The sequence below is a fragment of the Mastomys coucha genome, unplaced genomic scaffold (assembly GCF_008632895.1).
Source record: "Mastomys coucha isolate ucsf_1 unplaced genomic scaffold, UCSF_Mcou_1 pScaffold15, whole genome shotgun sequence".
Lineage (NCBI taxonomy): Eukaryota > Metazoa > Chordata > Mammalia > Rodentia > Muridae > Mastomys > Mastomys coucha.
Window position 1 is genome coordinate 73915414 of NW_022196897.1, and position 7394 is coordinate 73922807.

The window sequence follows — 7394 nt, forward strand, 5'->3', positions numbered from 1 at the left end:
AAGAAGATGTCAGATCTCATTACCAGTGGTTGTGAGCCACCATGTGGTTGCTGGGATCCAAACTCAGGACCTTCGAAGAGCAGTGTTTTTACCCACTGAGCCATCTTGCCAGCCCGATAATCTGTTTTTATTAATTAGTATATGATGAAATGTCTTTTATCTGTGATTCAGGATGAGTTAAAGCAATCCTGTACACTTATATCTTTGACTGGTGTGAAGTCATCTTTTATTCTACAATGTTTCAAGAGCCTGTTTAACATCCTTGTTCTTCAGGCTGTAAACAGGAAGGAAAACACTGAAATGTTCAGGGTGTAGAATAGTGAGGTCATTTTGCCTTGATCTAGAGAGTAGAAAGAATATGGCCAGAAATACATAAAGAGTAGGGTTTGCTGAAAAATTGTAACTGCATTCAATTGGTAGGCACAGGTAGAGAAAGCTTTGAACCTCCCCTCTTCACAGAGCAAATTTTCAAGACTGATGAGATGATATAACAGTAAGAGACAAAAGTCCAGAAATGGTGTTGTCAGTGGCTTCTGTATCTGAGCAAGATGTTAACAGAAGAGGAGCGACATCACAGAAAGTGGTTGATGTCACAGAAACACAAGCAGAGGCTAGGGTTGTATATATCAATGTGCCTACTTTTCCTACCTGGTAAAACCCCAGCCATAAGGAGGGAGCACAACCTGCTAGACATGTTCACTGTGTATAGAAAGGGGTTTCTGATGACCTGGTACCTATCATAGGCCATCACTGCCAGCAGTAGATACTCAGAATCTGCAAAGGCACAAAGGATGAAGAACTACACTGCACAGTCAACTGCAGGAATTTATTTCTCTTTATCTAAAAACTCTACCAGCATCTTGGGTCCAATTACTGTGGAACACCAGAGGTAACAGAAAGCAAGGTGGCTAAGCAAAAAGTATATGGGTGTGTAGAGCTGAAAGTACACTGCTACACTCCACCAACCCAAGGACCTGGACAGGAAGGAAGGTACAAGTGAGGGTGCTTGAGTCTCAATTGGAAGGGGAATGGCATGGTAATAGAGGAAAGATGGTGGGAGGGAACTAGGTGAGAGAGGGTATCATGAGAGGAGTAGGGGGTGTCAGGGTTGGGTGTGGGGATGGACAGGGGTTTGGTGAGATGGCCACAAGTATGTGGAGAAATATTCAAACCATAGGTGCATCTCCAGGATGATACAGATACCTAGAATAGGGGAGGTACCCAAGAATCAATGGGTGTGTCCTTAGCTATGACTCAGCATTGGGAATATAGAATCTGGGGAGGCTGCCTCCTCTAGCCAGGCAGGAACTCCAGTGGAGCAAACAGGGACATCAAGTAACCCACAAAACTTGTGACCTAAAACATATCCTCTTTTCAAGAAAATCAGTGATTTGGGTTGGAGTAGAGACTGACAGAATGGCCAAGCAATGACTTTCACAACTTGAGACCCATTCCCAGACACTACTAATGATGCTAATAATGATGCTGTTATGCTTGTAGATATGAGTCTAGCATGGCTGTTTTATCTAAGGCCCAACCTACCAAATGACTCAGACAAAGGCATACAACCATGGCCAAACAATGGATGGAGCTTGGGGAGACTTATTGAAGAATAAGAAGAATGATTGCAGCCTCTAAGGGGTTAAGTACTCCATAGGAAAACCAAAGCAAGCAATGAAACGGACTCTTGGGGGCTCTCAGAGACTGAACTACCAACCAAAGAACATACACAGGTTTGATGTAGGTCTCCCTGAACATATATAACAGATTTGCAGCTTGGTCTTCATGTGAGTCCCAAAGAAGTAGAGTGGGGGCAATTCCAAAAGCTGTTGCCTGTAGTCTAGATATGTTCTACCTGGGCTGACTTGTCTGGGCAGATGGACTTACTGGGAGATGAAACTCCTAGCCACACAGAATGGGGTCCCAACACACTCATAGAAGAAGGGAGGCATGGGGGAAGCATTATTGAATGGGGGTGATCTGGAAGAGGCAATGAACTGGATGTAAAGTGAATAACTATATACACTTTATATATATATATATATATATATGTATATATATATACACATACACACACATATATGTATCTATACACACACACACATATATATGTGTGTGTGTATAGATACATATATACACACACATATATATATATATATATATATATGTATATATATATATATATATATTCCAACTCAATTCTTCACAAAGTTAGAAAGAACGATTCTCAAATTCATTTGGAATAACAACAACAACAACAAAAACAGGATACTGAAAACTATTCCCAACAATAAAAGAACTTCTGGATGAATTACCATCCATGAACTCAAACTGTACTATAGAGCAATAGTGATTAAAAACTGCATGGTATTGGTAATCATATGTACTCACTAATAAGTGGATATTAGCCAAAAAAAAAAAGTACAGACTACATAAAATATAGTTCAATGAACGTTTCTTTAGGTGTTTCTTAGTCATTTGAGTTTCTTCAGTTGCGAATTCTCTGTTTAACTCTGCTCCCCATTTTTAAATAGGGTTATCTGATTTTCTGGAGTCTAACTTAAGTTCTTTGTATATATTGGAGATTAGCCCTCTATTGCATGTAAGATTGTTAAAGATCTTTTTCCAATCTGTTGGTTGCTATTTTGTCTTATTGACATTGTCCTTTGCCTTACAGAATCTTTGTAATTTTATGAAGTCCCATTGTTGATTCTTGATCTTAGTGCATAAGCCATTTGTTTTATGTTCAGGAAAATTTCCCCTGTGCCCATGTCTTCGAGACTCCTTCCCACATTTTCTTCTATTAGATTTAGTGTATCTGGTTTTATATGGAGTTCTTTTATCCACTTGGAACTTAGCTTTGTACAGGGAGATAAGAATGGATCAATTTGAATTATTCTACATGTTGACTGCCAGTTTAACTAGCACTATTTGTTGAAAATGATGCCCTTTTTTACTGGATGGTTTTAGCTCCTTTGTCAAAGATCAAGTGACCTCAGGTGTATGGGTTCATTTCTTAGTTTTCAATTCTATTCTATTGATCTACCTGCCTGCCACTTTACCAATTCCATGCAGTTTTTAATCACTTCTGGCTATCACAAATAAGACTACTATGAACATAGTGGAACATGTGCCCCTGTGGCATGGAGGGACATCTTTTGGGTATATTTCCAAAACAGTCCACAGAACTCAAAATGGTGAACAAGCTGAAGTGCCCAAGTGAAGATGCCTCAGTCCCACTTAGGAGAGAAAAGAAAGCAGTTAGAAGTGGAAAGGAGGGAGAAAGCTGGGAGGAAGAGGGGAGCATGTGGGGAGCAGGGAACCTGTTATGGTATTGGGTATGGGAAAAGAACTGAGGGCTGGCAGAAACAATGGAAACGGACAACCTCAGGAGATAGGAGGCTGGGGGGATCCTCCAAAATGCACCAGAGACTTGGGAGGTGAGTGATTCTCAGGACTCAAAGGGAAGCACCTTAGATGAAATGCCTAACAGTAGGGAGAGGGAACTTATAGAGCACACCTCCAGCAGGAAAACAGGACATCAAGTGAGGGATGGGGTTGTCACCCCACAGTCACAATTCAGACCCATAATTGTTCCTGTCTGAAAGAATTACAGGGGTGGAAATGTAGAGAATCCTGAGGAAAAGAAGGTCCAACGACAGGTCCAAAGTGGGATCCAGCTCAAGAGTTGGTCCCAAGGCCTGATACTATTATTGATGTTATGGGGCACTCATAAAAAGAGACCTATCATGACTGCACTCCAGAAGACCCAATAAGCAGCTGAAAGAGTCAGACACATATTCCATGCAATCCCCATCAAAATTCCAACTCAATTCTTCACAGACTTAGAAAGAGCAATTTGCAAATTCATCTGGAATAACAAAAAAGCCAGGATAGCCAAAATATCAATGGGAGGAGAAGACCTTGGCCCTGTAAAGATTCTATGCCCCAGTGTAGGGGAATGCCAGGTCAAGGAAGTGAGAGAGGGTGGGGAGGTCAGCAGGGGGAGGGGGAGGGGGGAGGGAATAGGGGATTGTTTTAGTTTTTGTTTTTTGTTCTTCTTTTCTTTTTCTTTTTTCTTTTGGAGGGGAACCTGGGAAAGGAGATATTGTAAATAAAGAAAACATCTAATAATAATATAAAAAGAGTCAGACCTACCAATGGACAGAAACAGCTGACCCCAGTTTTTGAATTAAGGGAAGGCTGAAAGAAGCCAAGGAGAAGAGTGATCCTGTAAGAGTACCAGCAGTCTCAATTAATCTGAACCACACAGATCTCTCAAACACTGGACTACCAAACAGGCAGCATACACCAGCTGATATCAGGCCCCCAACACACATATAGCAGAGAAATGCTGGGTCTGTGTTCATTCAGAGATGATACACCTAACCCTCAAGAGACTAGAGGTTCCAGGGAGTTTAGAGAACAGGCGGGGTAGGGTGGGGACATCCATGTGGAGATAGGTATGTGGGGAAGAGGTATGGGATATGGAACTGTCAGAGGCTGGACAAGGGGGCATATAAGATATGGAGCACAGAAAATTAATTAATTAATTAAGATAATTAATCGACAAAAAATGTTCAATATCCTTAGTCATTAGGGAAATACAAATCAAATCAACCCTGAATTCTACCTCATACAAATCAGAATGGCTAAGATCAAAATCTCAGGTGACCTCAGTTGCTGGCTAGGATGCTGAAGAAAGACTGGTATATCCACTCTGGAAATCAATCTGGAGATTCCTCAGAATATTGGACATAGTATTACCTGAGGACTGTAAGACCCCGATCCTTGGTCAGTGGTACTTACTTGAAGATGCCCCTGAGTGAGACACTGAGATGCATACAGATGAAAAAGCAAAAGGTTTATTTTTAGGCACTCATGGTTGACCTTCAATTAATCTGTCAAGGCAAGTTACTAAGAAGGCAAACCTGAATGGCTGTTACAAGCAGTCTTTATACTTTTTAGGGGCACATGTTGCATCAACAAGATTACAGTTCAAACTCTTGGCTAAACATATTGACCTTTAAATCTATTGGCCAGCAAGCATGACACACATTTGAACTCTACTTGGGACTTTTCAGAGAGTCAAGAAACCATCAGTCTGTACATTCTAAGAATTTTTTACTCAATATTTCTGTGGGAGGAGAATGGAACTTGGCCTAGTCTTGACCCTAGATGGGAGGGGGAATCTGTAAGGCAGATGAGGGACTGGAAAACCCCTTAGGGTTCCACAATACCCAGTAGGTACTCCAACAGGTAAGAAGGACACATGTTCCACTATGTTCATAGCAGCCTTATTTTTAATAGCTAGAAGCTAGAAACAACCCAGATGTCCCTCAACAGAGGAATGGATATAGAAAATGTGGTACATCTACACAATGGAGTACTACTCAGCTATTAAAAATAATGACTTCATGAAATTCACAGGCGAGTGGATAGAACTTGAAAATATCATCTTGTGAGGTAACCCAGTCACAAAAGAACATGACACAGTATATACTCACTGATAAGTGGATATTAGCCCAAAAGCTAATGTTCAAGGTACAATTCACAGACCACATGCAGCTCAAGAAGAAGGAAGATCAAAGTGTGGAAGCTTCAGTTCTTTTTAGAAGGGGAAACAAAATACAGGAGGGAATATAGAGACAAAGTGTGGAGCAAAGACTGAAGGAAAGTCCATCCCGAGACTGTCCCACCTAGGGATCTATCCTATATACAATCACCAAGCCCAGATGCTAGTACGGATTCAGTCAAGTGCTTGATGACAGGAACCTGGTATAGCTGTCTCCTGAAAGGCTTTTCCAGAGCCTGACCAATACAGAGGTGGATACTTGTAGCCAACCATTGGACTAAGTGTGTAGTCACAGATGGCGGAGTTGGAAAAAGAAATGAAGGAGCTGAGGTGGTTTACAGTCCCATGGCTGGAGCAACAATGTCAACTGGCCAGAGCACCAGAGCTCCCTGGTTCTGGACCACCAACAAAATAGTACACATGGAGGGACCCGTGGCTCTGGCCTCATATGAGGCAGAGGATGGCCTTGTTGGACATCAGTGGGAGGAGTAGACCTGAGGGTCTTATATGCCTCAGTGTAGGGGTATGCTAGGCAGGGAGAAGGGAGTGGGTAGATGGGTATGGGAGCACCCTCATAGAGTCAGGGGTGGGGCAATGGAATAGGAGGATCTCTGTAGGGCAGATCTGGAAATAGAATAACATTTGAAATGTAAATAAAGAAAATGTCCAATAAATGGAAAAAAAGGACCCTAACTTCTTGCTTCTTCTCTTCCCCTCTCTCCAAGTGGCCATGGCCAGCTTCTAATTTTCTACCCCCCCTCTCTCCCTCCCTCTCTCTCTCTCTCTCTCTCTCTGTTTCCCTCTCTCTCTCTCTCTCTCTCTCTCTGTTTTCTACAATAAAGCTCTAAAACTGTAAAAAAAGAAAAAAATATATATGTATATACATATATATATATATATATATATATATATATATATATTGAAGAAAACCAAAACTTAGATCTTTTCTGAAAAGTTACTTTTTAGTCTTATTTAATTGGATTTGGAATCTCAGGAGTTTATCTGAGGTAAGTTTATTTTTGATACAGAAAATGGAAGGGAATTATTTATTATATCATGTACCACTTGGGACTTATATCCCAGTAGCCTCTTCCCCTAAGGATTTACTGCTGTGAAAACAGGCAATTGATTTTATTCATATTCTTTTAATCTCCTGTGACACTAGAACATTCTTTATTAAAGATAAAACTATAGTTTCTTTCTATACTCATTAACTTGGTATGTCAGAATAAAAATCACGTAAATTTTATTTGCGAAAATATATAAAGCGTGTGGTTCAAAGATGCAACCCCATCAAAATTTCAACTCAATTCTTCATAGAGATAGAAAGAGTAATTCTCATATTCATCTGGAATAATAAAAAAATCCAGGATAGTGAAAAGCACTCTCAACAATAAAAGAACGTCTGGGTGAATCACCATTCCTGAACTCAAGCTATACCACAGAGCAATAATGATGAAAACTGCATGGTATTGGTACAGTAATAGGCAGGTAGATCAGTGGAATAGAACAGAAGACCCAGAAATAAACCCATATACCTATGGTCACTTGATCTTTGACAAAGGAGCTAAAATCATGCAGTGGAAAAAGGACAGCATTTACAACAAATGGTGCTGGTTCAACAGGCAGTCAGCATGTAATAGAATGCAAATCAATCCACTTTTTTTTTTTTAAATTTCCAATATCTTTTATTTTATTTTATTTCTTTTAGATATTTTCTTTATATACATGAAATTTCTCCATTCCCAGTCTCCCCTCCAAAAAACAAACAAACAAACAAAAACAACAAAAACAAACCCCTGTTGCCTCCCCCTTCCCC

The 7394-nt window shown here is 40.4% G+C and overlaps 1 pseudogene; it reads right to left on the reverse strand.

Moving 5' to 3' along the window:
* Positions 1-231: 231 nt before the first annotated feature.
* The window catches only part of LOC116091704, a 12395-nt pseudogene continuing 5232 nt past the window's right edge, over positions 232-7394 (reverse strand).